Source organism: Alligator mississippiensis, chromosome 1 (assembly GCF_030867095.1).
Source record: "Alligator mississippiensis isolate rAllMis1 chromosome 1, rAllMis1, whole genome shotgun sequence".
Classification (NCBI taxonomy): domain Eukaryota; kingdom Metazoa; phylum Chordata; order Crocodylia; family Alligatoridae; genus Alligator; species Alligator mississippiensis.
In genome coordinates, this window is record NC_081824.1 from 304,972,213 (window position 1) to 304,982,143 (window position 9,931).

General features: G+C 44.3%; 1 long non-coding RNA gene across 1 annotated transcript; it reads right to left on the minus strand.

Annotated features, from left to right (window-relative positions):
* Positions 1 to 367: 367 nt before the first annotated feature.
* On the minus strand, positions 368 to 8,025 carry LOC109282865 (uncharacterized). Its single transcript, XR_002089897.2, has 3 exons — positions 7,828 to 8,025; positions 4,923 to 5,084; positions 368 to 1,158 (listed from the first exon to the last, which is right to left on the minus strand). It is a non-coding gene; the product is annotated as an uncharacterized LOC109282865 (long non-coding RNA).
* Positions 8,026 to 9,931: the final 1,906 nt, after the last annotated feature.

Sequence of the window (9,931 nt, forward strand, 5' to 3'; positions counted from 1 at the left end):
GCTACTTGTAATGTCTCTGCTCTAGTCCTCCTACCACCTCCCTGTTTCATCCCTGACCCACCAATACAAAGCCATGGAGGGAGGGTGAGAGAAAGGAGAGAAAACACCCATGTACAAGCAGTATGCTCTTTAGCTACCGTTGTTACTTACAACTCAAAAGAAAAATCAGTTTAACAACTACAAAATGCAGTAGTTACTTGAAGTATGCTGGCACGACAAGGGAAGAGGAGAGGGGATAGGGAATGGCTGGCATGTGAGGAGTTGTGTATTGTCCAGTTGTATCATGGTTCATTGATGTGTCATCTATGAGGGTCACTTCCAACACAGCAATGTTTTCTTTTCTACGGGTCCATTTAAAAACAGGCTCTGTGTATACTGAACACTTTATTAAATCCTCAGGAAGCTTATGTCTGCTTTCCTTTCTGGCTCTGTAAATGTTATATAAATTGAATGTAACTAGATGCATGGGTACAAAGTGGTTACTGAAGTGTTCCCACCCAATCCTCACAAAGTATTTTCTCTTTCTAGAGTTTCCAGGTGACTTTCTAGAGCTACTAAACAAATAGACTGGAAATGGTTGCTACAAGTTTTCCTTTTTTTCTGCTATTCTCATTCAGCTTCACCATTTCTAGGCCAATCATTTAAAACACTCCCCAGTGCAGGCTGGCTAACCTGAAGGAGTGGAGAGGTGTGACTCTCCCTGAAGAACTTGTGCTAGGGGCTGTAATCTGAGTGGCAGGAGCCCCTTAGGGGATGGGGTACTTGGAGGTGGTTTTTAAACAACATTTCCCACCTGCTGTTTCCCAACCACTCTCTCTAGAAGGAGATGGTTTCACTTTCAAGGGCAGATGTTCTTATCTCCCTCTCATCTACCAGGTTCTTCCCTCTCAGAAGCAGGAATTCCAGCCTGTGTTTTGTCAGAGGTTTCTCCAGCTTGATCTCATCTCAGTGCTCTTAGCCAGAGCCATTTTAATGTGCTGAGGATGTACAGAGTTTGTCAACACAGGTAGCAGACGGTCACGATGGCAGAGATAGCATTCAGTATATGTAGCTGCCGGAATTTCAAGGAAAGGTCTCTATAATGGAAACTCTGTTCAAGCAGGCCATAAAACTCTTGTTTATATAAAACCGACATGAAGGCATGTCCTGACAGGCTACCTGAAATGAAAAGGACTGATTATTTAACAGCTGATCAACATTAATAACCCTTGGCAAATACAGTATGCAAATTTAACAAGAGCTAGAATGATGCAAAGACACCTAGCTCGGCTGGCTTACTGATTAAAAGGAAGCTATAAGTCTTCATTGATGGAGCACTGCTGGGAGCCCAGAGATCTGTGGGAGGTGGGGAATGTCTAACACTAACTCCACCACTGAGAGAGCATGTGATCTTGGGCATGCTGCTTACTCTGTCCCACGGTTGCCCCTTTTGAGAACTGTGGTTGAAAACTGCTATGCACTACGAAGAGGGCAGGAACCTGACAGTGCTGATGTCATCAATCTCCTGGTAATAAGATTTCTCCAGAGCAAGGATCAGTTCTGAATACTTCTGTGATTAATCCTCCTCCCCCACAATCCTGCCTCCTAACACTTGGTCCAGTAGTTACAGCTGCTCCTTCCCCTTCCCAGATTACCAGAGGATGCTGGAGTGGAGAGCACACAATCAAAGCTAGGAACGAGGCTTTTGACGGCCTCATTTTTTCTTACTCTGAGTCATGCTGATGAGCTGTATATTCAAGGCTGTCACATGCCTGAGGCTGCTTTCTGTGCTTGCAGTTCAGCCTTGCTCCACAATGCTGAGGTACCCCTGACTCAGTTAAATGTCTTTCAGAATGCAGGCCTCTTACTGCAAGGACAGACTCTGGTGCAGCCAGTTCACCACAGTACCAACCACTTCCTACGTTCACTCATTCAACTGTACTCTCAGTGGAGCCCAATTAGCAAGGGATCAAAAATGAACAAAGTCATATGACTCCAGATGCTGAGCAGCAGCAGCTCTGCTCCTGGGATGAAGGCCTAGATTTGACAATTGGTGTAGCCTGCTAGCAGTCCACAGTCCAAAAGGGTGTCCAATTTTGTCCAGTCCTCAGGGGGTTAGTGAATTAAATGGCAGGTCTATCCAGAGGACCAGCATTCCTTTGATTACCTCTGCTCTCAGAGACTTAGGTTTGATTAGCAAAGTCAACAAAGAGATGCAAATACATTACATCAACAAGGTGCTTTGGTATTTTTCAAGTGACTGTCCTCAGAGGCAGGCAGTGATTGCGGGTGCAGGGGAGCATAAAAAAGGGTGCATTAATCTAAAAGCACTAGTGATTCAGACCAGCTCATTTCTTCACCTACACAGAACAGTTTTTCTGTCTCCAAGGTTATTCAACAGCAAACTACTGCTGCTAGAAGGCAATCAAAATTTACCCATTTGGGGCTCCAGCTTGTTGAAATGCTTGGTTATATCCAGGATGCTGCAGGAGTTTCAATGGAGTTGAAGCAGGACTGAGGCACTGGAAAAGCCAGTTCCAGGATGAGGTGAAGTATTTGTGATTACAAATGCACTTGTTTTGCCCTGTCTATGTGTATTAAGTATGTGATTCAATAGCATTTTGCAGGGCCAGGTAGCTTTTGAATGTTGTTCTGCTTCACAACACCAGTATTATTATTATTTATACTGCAGTAACATCCAAATGTGCTGAACACTTGTGAGGAACCCAGAGAAGTGCCTTGGGAGTAGTGCCAGGTGGGTCCATGTTCCTGAACACAGCACTGCAGAGGAAGTAACTCCCTCTGCCTGATGATTATTCTTTTAATCACAAAAAGGGATAACTTGCAACTTAATTCCACACCTCATTTGTCAGTTTTCCCTTAAAGACAGTCATGCAGTATCAGCCCCTTTGTGAGTAAACATGCAGATTTTTTTTCCCCTCAACTACACACTAGAGACCCCTCCAGTGCCCAGCTTCTCTGTAAAGTAAATTTATTTGACAGGTTTATTTCTTTATCAGGCATTTGTTTAACCTCATGACATCAGGAGAGCTGATTTCCTGGCACTAACCTTAAAATGCAGCCTCCTGGAGCTACTAGCCATAGTAGCCAGTTTCCAGAAATCCCTCACCCTAGTGCCACAGGTTTAACTGTGTAGCTTAGGGATTCTTGAAGCTACAACAGCAGGTATCCAGTTTAACAGAGCATTTTATACATATCACTTAGAGGCAGCAGGATATGTGAGATATATGCATACAGAAGTTCACAATAACAGTACTATTGTAAAAAAGTTCATATTAGCTCTTGGCAGACATATGTTTCAAGTGGTTTCCTGGGGTCAAAAACTGGGAAGTCGACTTAGCAATTTGCAGACTCTGGGCACATCTACACAAGATGCTGACTGCACAGTAACCAAAAAATACTGCGCAGTAGCGCATCACAGCATGGACAGTGCTAATGTGCTACCGTGCAGTATTATTAGGTTACTGTGCAGTAGTGTCACCTAAAAGATGTTTGCCGGCGCGACTGTTTGGTAACTCCGGTTACGGTGCATTTATTTAGTACTTGCTAGTAGAAATACTAAATAAATGTACAGTAATGACTACACAGTAGCATCTCACGTAGACACACCCTCTGTAGCGTTAAAACATCCCCTTCACATTGGGTGCAGAGATCTTCTGGGATGTGGATGTTCGAAATACCTAAACTGGACAAGGTTTCTTATTTACCATGCCCCGAAATTTGCAGTACTGTTTACTGATCAAATACAAATATCTAAAGCATAAATCACTATAATTAAAGGCAGTTTTATTTATAACCTAGGGGTAGGCTCTTGGGTGACTTGGAGAACAATTCTGTAGCAGCAACAGGGTAAAATAATAAACAGTGCAGCTTCAGTCTAAAGGAGGGGAAGTTGGTTTCTTCAATAAATGTACTAGAGTTTATTTCAAGATATTCAACAGCTGTAACAGCCATGAGAAATTATTTTTTAACCTATAGCTTTCTTCCAAATGTGTAGTGGGTCTTAGGACACCCTCCATAGAACCCCTGACAGAGGAGAGGGCTGCAGGTGGAGGAGGCAGGAGGTTTGGGTTTTAAGAGATTAAATGCTCTCAACTCCACAAGGAAACCCATGCATCCTGAATATCTGAATATGAGGCCTGTAGGTCCATGATGTTCCCAGAGACCTCTTTGATCCTAACAAAACCTCTTCCAATTAGATATGGTTTACTTCCTTTTGTCTTCCTCTTGGCTCTGGCTCCTCTCCAAAAATGCCTTCCCACGTCCATTGGGTGAATAGACCCAGGCAAATGATAATGGTTCACCACTCAAATCTGTCCGACTCAGGCAGCTGTGGAAGCTGCTGCATCCAGAAGAAACTGGGCTAAACTAGCACCAGCCATCTGCAGTTCTGAACATAGCCTGGGCCTGGAGACCCCAAAGAGACCTCTCTGTTTTGGGTGGCAGGGTCATAGAAATAGAGGCCTTTCTATTTTTAACTTGAATATTGTTGGTCCCCTCCCCAAGCCCTCCAGTTCTCTTTTTGGCTTGGTGTGCAGCTGAGCTAACTTCCCTTCTTGTGTTTCTGTTTAGGATCCAATGATAGAAGGGAGCCAGACCCAGGTCCAGAGGGAATGCTTCTCTTTAGGACTCCATGAAACACAGCCAGCTCCTCTTCCTCTTCCTCTTCCTCCCGCATGAGCAATGCAGAGGGGTTGGGAGTGGAGGGGAACCACAAGTGGGTGGTGGAGAACCATGGAAGTGAAGTGGTCTTGCTTGGGATTTACAGCATGGGAGGGGTGGATAGAAGGCCTCATAATCAAGAAACAAAGTTTGAGTCCAGCTACAAGGTCAAAACAAGGCCAAAGGCCAAAGAACAGCAAATGGACACCCACAAGAATTGCTGACTAAAAGAGCAAGATGAATGAAATCAAACATCTTACCTCCCCAGTTGCTGCTGCATATCCTCATGTAATTTAGGCATAAAGTGGTTCCCAGCTAGCAGAAACCTGTGGACTCTTCACCTTGACATCTGCACTGCAGGTGTGAGGTAGGAGGGCACACATGTGGCTTCTGGAGGAGGGTGGAACCATTCAAGACGTGCACTGAAACAAACGGAGCATGCGAACAGGTGCTTAGTCACAGACCCTTGGCACCTGCTTCAAGGAACTAAGGATGCAGGCAAAACGATTCACAGACCCTTCACTAGCTGTGGCAAAGCATGGTGTGCTGTGGGCACTTGTAACAGGGAGGAGAGTGCAGACAGGCTGCACTGTCATGCTCAAACCACTTCCATCCTGCCAGGAGGCTGCTGCAGTTCTCCAGTAGATAGGGCTTGTGTGACACTTAGTGGCAATTGCTAGTGGTTTGTTTAATCAGGTGTTCACAGTGAATTCTAGGAGGTTCCTCTTCTGGGCTATATTAAGGCAGATGCAACGGCTTGAGGGCGGGGGTGAGAGGACAGCAAGAAATTGTGAAAGAGGAGCAAGCCGGGGCCATCGAGAAACTAAGACGATTTGGCAGTGTTTCAGAAAATGGGGTGGTCCAGTTAGGGAGTACAGGAAATTGTCTGAGCTAGATTAAACATTTTCTAAAACCTTCTGGGTGCTTGAGAGCTGACTTGAAAGTTGGCAAAGTTAAATAAAACAAAAGTTAACACATTCCCCTCAATTTATTTTGTTACAGGGCTCGTATAAAAGCAGCCTATTTTCATTACTTTGAACGCCTCTTTTAATACCAAACTATGAATAGGTGCCTGCTAAAATCCAAGGGCTATTTCACAGAGCAATTGAAGGCCACATGTGGCACACAACCGCTTTTGTACAGGTTTCAAAAGCCGTAAAAAGACCTAACATTTAGGCATAAAAATGGATTTGTTCCTAATGGCGCTTGGGCATAGAAGAGTCTCAGTGGGTCTGTGGCTTGCTGCTGTATTACTCCAGCACAAGAATCCTCCATGATCACTCCAGCCAGCGAGTAGCCTGCTCAGCTCAGATGGCTCTTTTCCAGCAGCTGGACTGTGTTCTGGAACGAAATATGCTGGCACAGTTCAGACCACGGAAAGGGGGTCTATCTCTTCACTCTCAAATCAGAACCAATCCTAACATAGCAGCGTGGAGGATTTCCAGGAGTAGCTAACCCCTGCACTTGGGGCTTGTCATCATGGAGAAGTTAGCATGCAGTGATCAGGTGTGGTACGCTAGCTGCTCAGCATGAGCTCCTGGGGTAGACATACTTAGGACTAAATCCTAGTTCCCTAAATGGCATGCAGTTTAACAGAAGTTTGTGGCAGTTCTGCAATTCAGCTCTGGGTGTGCAAGTGTATGTACACCCACTGAGCATGCTTGGTGGGGCTGTGGTTTGGATGGGCAGCTGTACAGCAAAATAGAATTGCCTGGGTACATGCATAAGGCCAACTAAGTCCTGAGAATTTAATGAAGAAAATCCCATAACTAGCAATTGGAAAGAAGACTTCTCCTACCTTTTAGCCTAACAGCTCAAGGCTTAGGGCCCTTGCCCAAGGGAGCAGAGGACCCAGATTCTAGTTTCTCTCCCTCCTCACCACAAGGGAATTTGAACCTTCATTGCTTGCTTCTTAGTGCAGAGCACTAACTAACAGGACACAGGTTAGGCATTATGCAGGTCTTTCTCTAGCCCCCTTGTTGAAACTGGCCCACTGGGCAGCCAAGACAAGGAGCTATTTGGGAGCAAAAGGCAGCAGATAATCCAGAGGGTTTGAGGGTTTGAGACAGATGCCCCTCTGGGTTCTAACCTGAGATCCTCCTCCTTGTGGGGCAGAATCTTTCCCACTGCTGTTTACCCAAGGAATATTAAATGCGAGGATAAGAGGGTACCACCAAGGGTCTGGCAGGAGAGTGTAATATTTAAACCCTGGCCTGCTGTTGAGAACACTTTTCTGGGAAGCAGGAGATGCAGTTCAAACCCTCTCTGGGTAAGCAGGGAAGAGACCTAAAACCCAGGTTTTCTGTTTCTTAGACAAGTAAAGTAACCATTAGGTTTTTAGATTAAAACAGCATGGGAGGGTCCTCTTTAGTTTCCTTCAGGTATGTGCGCGGAGTGGTTCTGTTTTGCCACGGGGTGACATGCAATTCTAGACGGAGTGAAAGTGCCAAAACCTGCTGTTTCATAGCAGTGAATATGCCTTTTGGGCATGTAAACTGAAATAGAGCTTAGCCCTTAGTATGCACTAACTGCAAGTGGAGTAAGCTGCACAGCGAACTAAGATAGCCACAGCAGCGTATGTGATGCTGCTGCAGCTGCAAGCCTCATCAGCTGTGAGACTCAGCTGGGGCAGCGCATGATGCATCCCTATGGCTGACAGCTCCCAGTCATGGGGATGCACGTGGCCACAGGTTCAGTTAATGGCATGATAAGAAAGAGCCACAATGTTATTACACATTTTTTGTGGAATAACTTTGTGGCGTATTCCTTATTTTATCACACCGTTAAACGATTGAACATGTGGCTGGGTCATAACTTAAGATGTGATTAACAGGGTCATGCAGATGTGGCTAGAAAGTCCACACCAGAAGGTAGTGTGGAGGTGAAATCATGCTGGCACTATCTGTCCACTATCTCCCATGTGTAGACATGCCCCTTGTATATAGAATGTAACGGTGTGAAACTGTGCGAAGACTGACAGTTTCAGGTAAGACGCAGACCTCCCATTTCCCAGTCCCATGGCAGTAATGAATTAGGCCCTTTAAACACACAGTCACAAGTAAATCTTAGGCTGGAAAGTTTCTTGCTTATGCTAACTTCCAGTTAGTCTCTGTAAAAGGGTAAATTGAATCCTGCTTCATTTAAACAGTGGTCTGTTAGTTCTACCTGTCATATAGCTGAGCTCTTCAGGCCTGCTTTGGATGAAGAAAGAATGGCGGCTGACCTCAGGAGAGAAATAAGAAAATAAATGCAGGTATCAAAGCAGAAAAACACTGAGCATAGCAGTAGCCCAGGGTGTGAGAGAGAAGAAAACAAACTTATCGCAGCCAGAGCAAAGGAGGCCATCCCACAGAAGGGAGGAGACAAGAAGGACAGCTGACATCCTGCCGAGAGAGAATCTAAGGCCTGGAGGAGAGAGCACGCAACCTCAAAGCGCTGATATCCACACAAGGATATGGGTTTTAAAGACACAGTTGCACTGAGAACATGACTTAAAAAGCAGGGAGGCTGACAGGCAGCCCGAGCAAGCCAAATGAAAGAGCAATTGCAGGGCAGTTACCAGGGCCAATGGCAGGTGTGATCATGTATATTTTTAAACAACGTGGTTTATAGATTCTTTGCTATCCACAAAGTCCCAGGGGAAATTGAGAGTATAAACAGCCAAGTGGAGTATGTTCAGACAACTGTGAATTACTAGACAAGAGATCTGGTGCTCTCTTATTTATTAACACAATGAGGATAGCAGCTGTGAATTGTCCATACCTACCATGATAGAAGGGCAAGAAAAAAAAAATCCCTCTTCAGAGGAGAACTGCTCCAGAGAGAATCCAGTGACTTACTCTGGACACACAGCAGTCAGTAGTATGCTAACTAAAGCTCAATGCCCTGTCCATTTTAGCAGAAGGACGATACAGTTGGAGCAAGTAAAAAAGCAAGAAGCATTTCCTACTAGCACAAGAATTGTTTGGCAGTCACGGGTTCTGCAAAGTGTGGTTAAAAACTTCCCATGCTTGTGGCTGTCACTGATCTGTAGTTAGAGGACAACATCCACTGTCCAAAAATGACTCTCCAAAATGATTACCACATCCTTAGAAAAAGCAATCAGGAATCACAGGCTGTTCTCCATCACATGAAGTTTGTGGTGCAGGGGGACTAGGAAAAGGACAGTGGCTAGGGAAGAGATATAATGAGGAGAAACTCAGAGTGGGGAAAGGGCAAAACAAAGGCAAAAATAGCTGGGGAGAAGGACAAGTCAAAAGAGAAAAATGCCTTTGAACAGAGAAAAATAATTGTAAAGAGAATGAAAAATTCTAGAAGAAGGCAAAGAAAGGACACTGAAAAAGTTGAAGAAAAACATTGGGATGGAAATAAAAGTGAAGAATGAGAAGAGAAAGAATAGAGGAAATATGCAAGTTATTTTAGGTGAGATTTTGAATCTATGATTTAATGGGGTTTTGCTGTGTCTAGTATTTAGAAAAAGTCTGTGTGTCTTGTCAGAGCTGAAAGGTGAGGGGCCCTGATCCCTCTTGCCTGCCATGACCCTGCCTGAGATGCTAGCACTCAGCTCAATTTTCTTTTGGGGAGGTTGAACATCATATACTGCGTGTAGGCAGGAGAAGCTCTTACAGCATGCCTTTCATAAAAAGCACTCATGTAAGGTTTAAAAAGATGATTCTAAAGATGGTTACCCATAATGCTGCTAGCCCAGTTCTGATTACATGTTTTATTTAGCCACCATTTGATGATTAGTTAAGTGAAACTTTAAATATACTCTCTAGACAAGTCATTTTAGTTTGTCCACTGCCTGCAAAACAGGACTAAGTATCAAAGAGGTGAGATGAGGACAGTTTTAACATTTTATGATTGGTATGATGTCTCTATTTAATTACAAAAATTTACCTTCTGGTGTTCAGATGACACTGCATGTGACTCACTAACACTCTAAGCCTCCAGTGCTTGCTGAAGTGTAGAATTGTAATCTTGCATCATATTAACTGCCAGAAGTATACATCCCTAGCCTTCCTGCTACTCAGAAGTATTCATTAGGCTTCTTTCAATGTAAGACTGTCAACCTGATTACAGATGCTGAGTACACTGCACCACCACATACAAGAGAGAGATATTTTCTATAAAAAAACCCAACCCACTTACTTTGTTCACTTTTCAGAATATACAGTGGTACAGTATAGACATGCCAGTAAATGTTTCCTGGTAAGCGGCACTGACAGTAGAGATGGGGTAAAGTAAAACATTCATACATGCTGTGCAT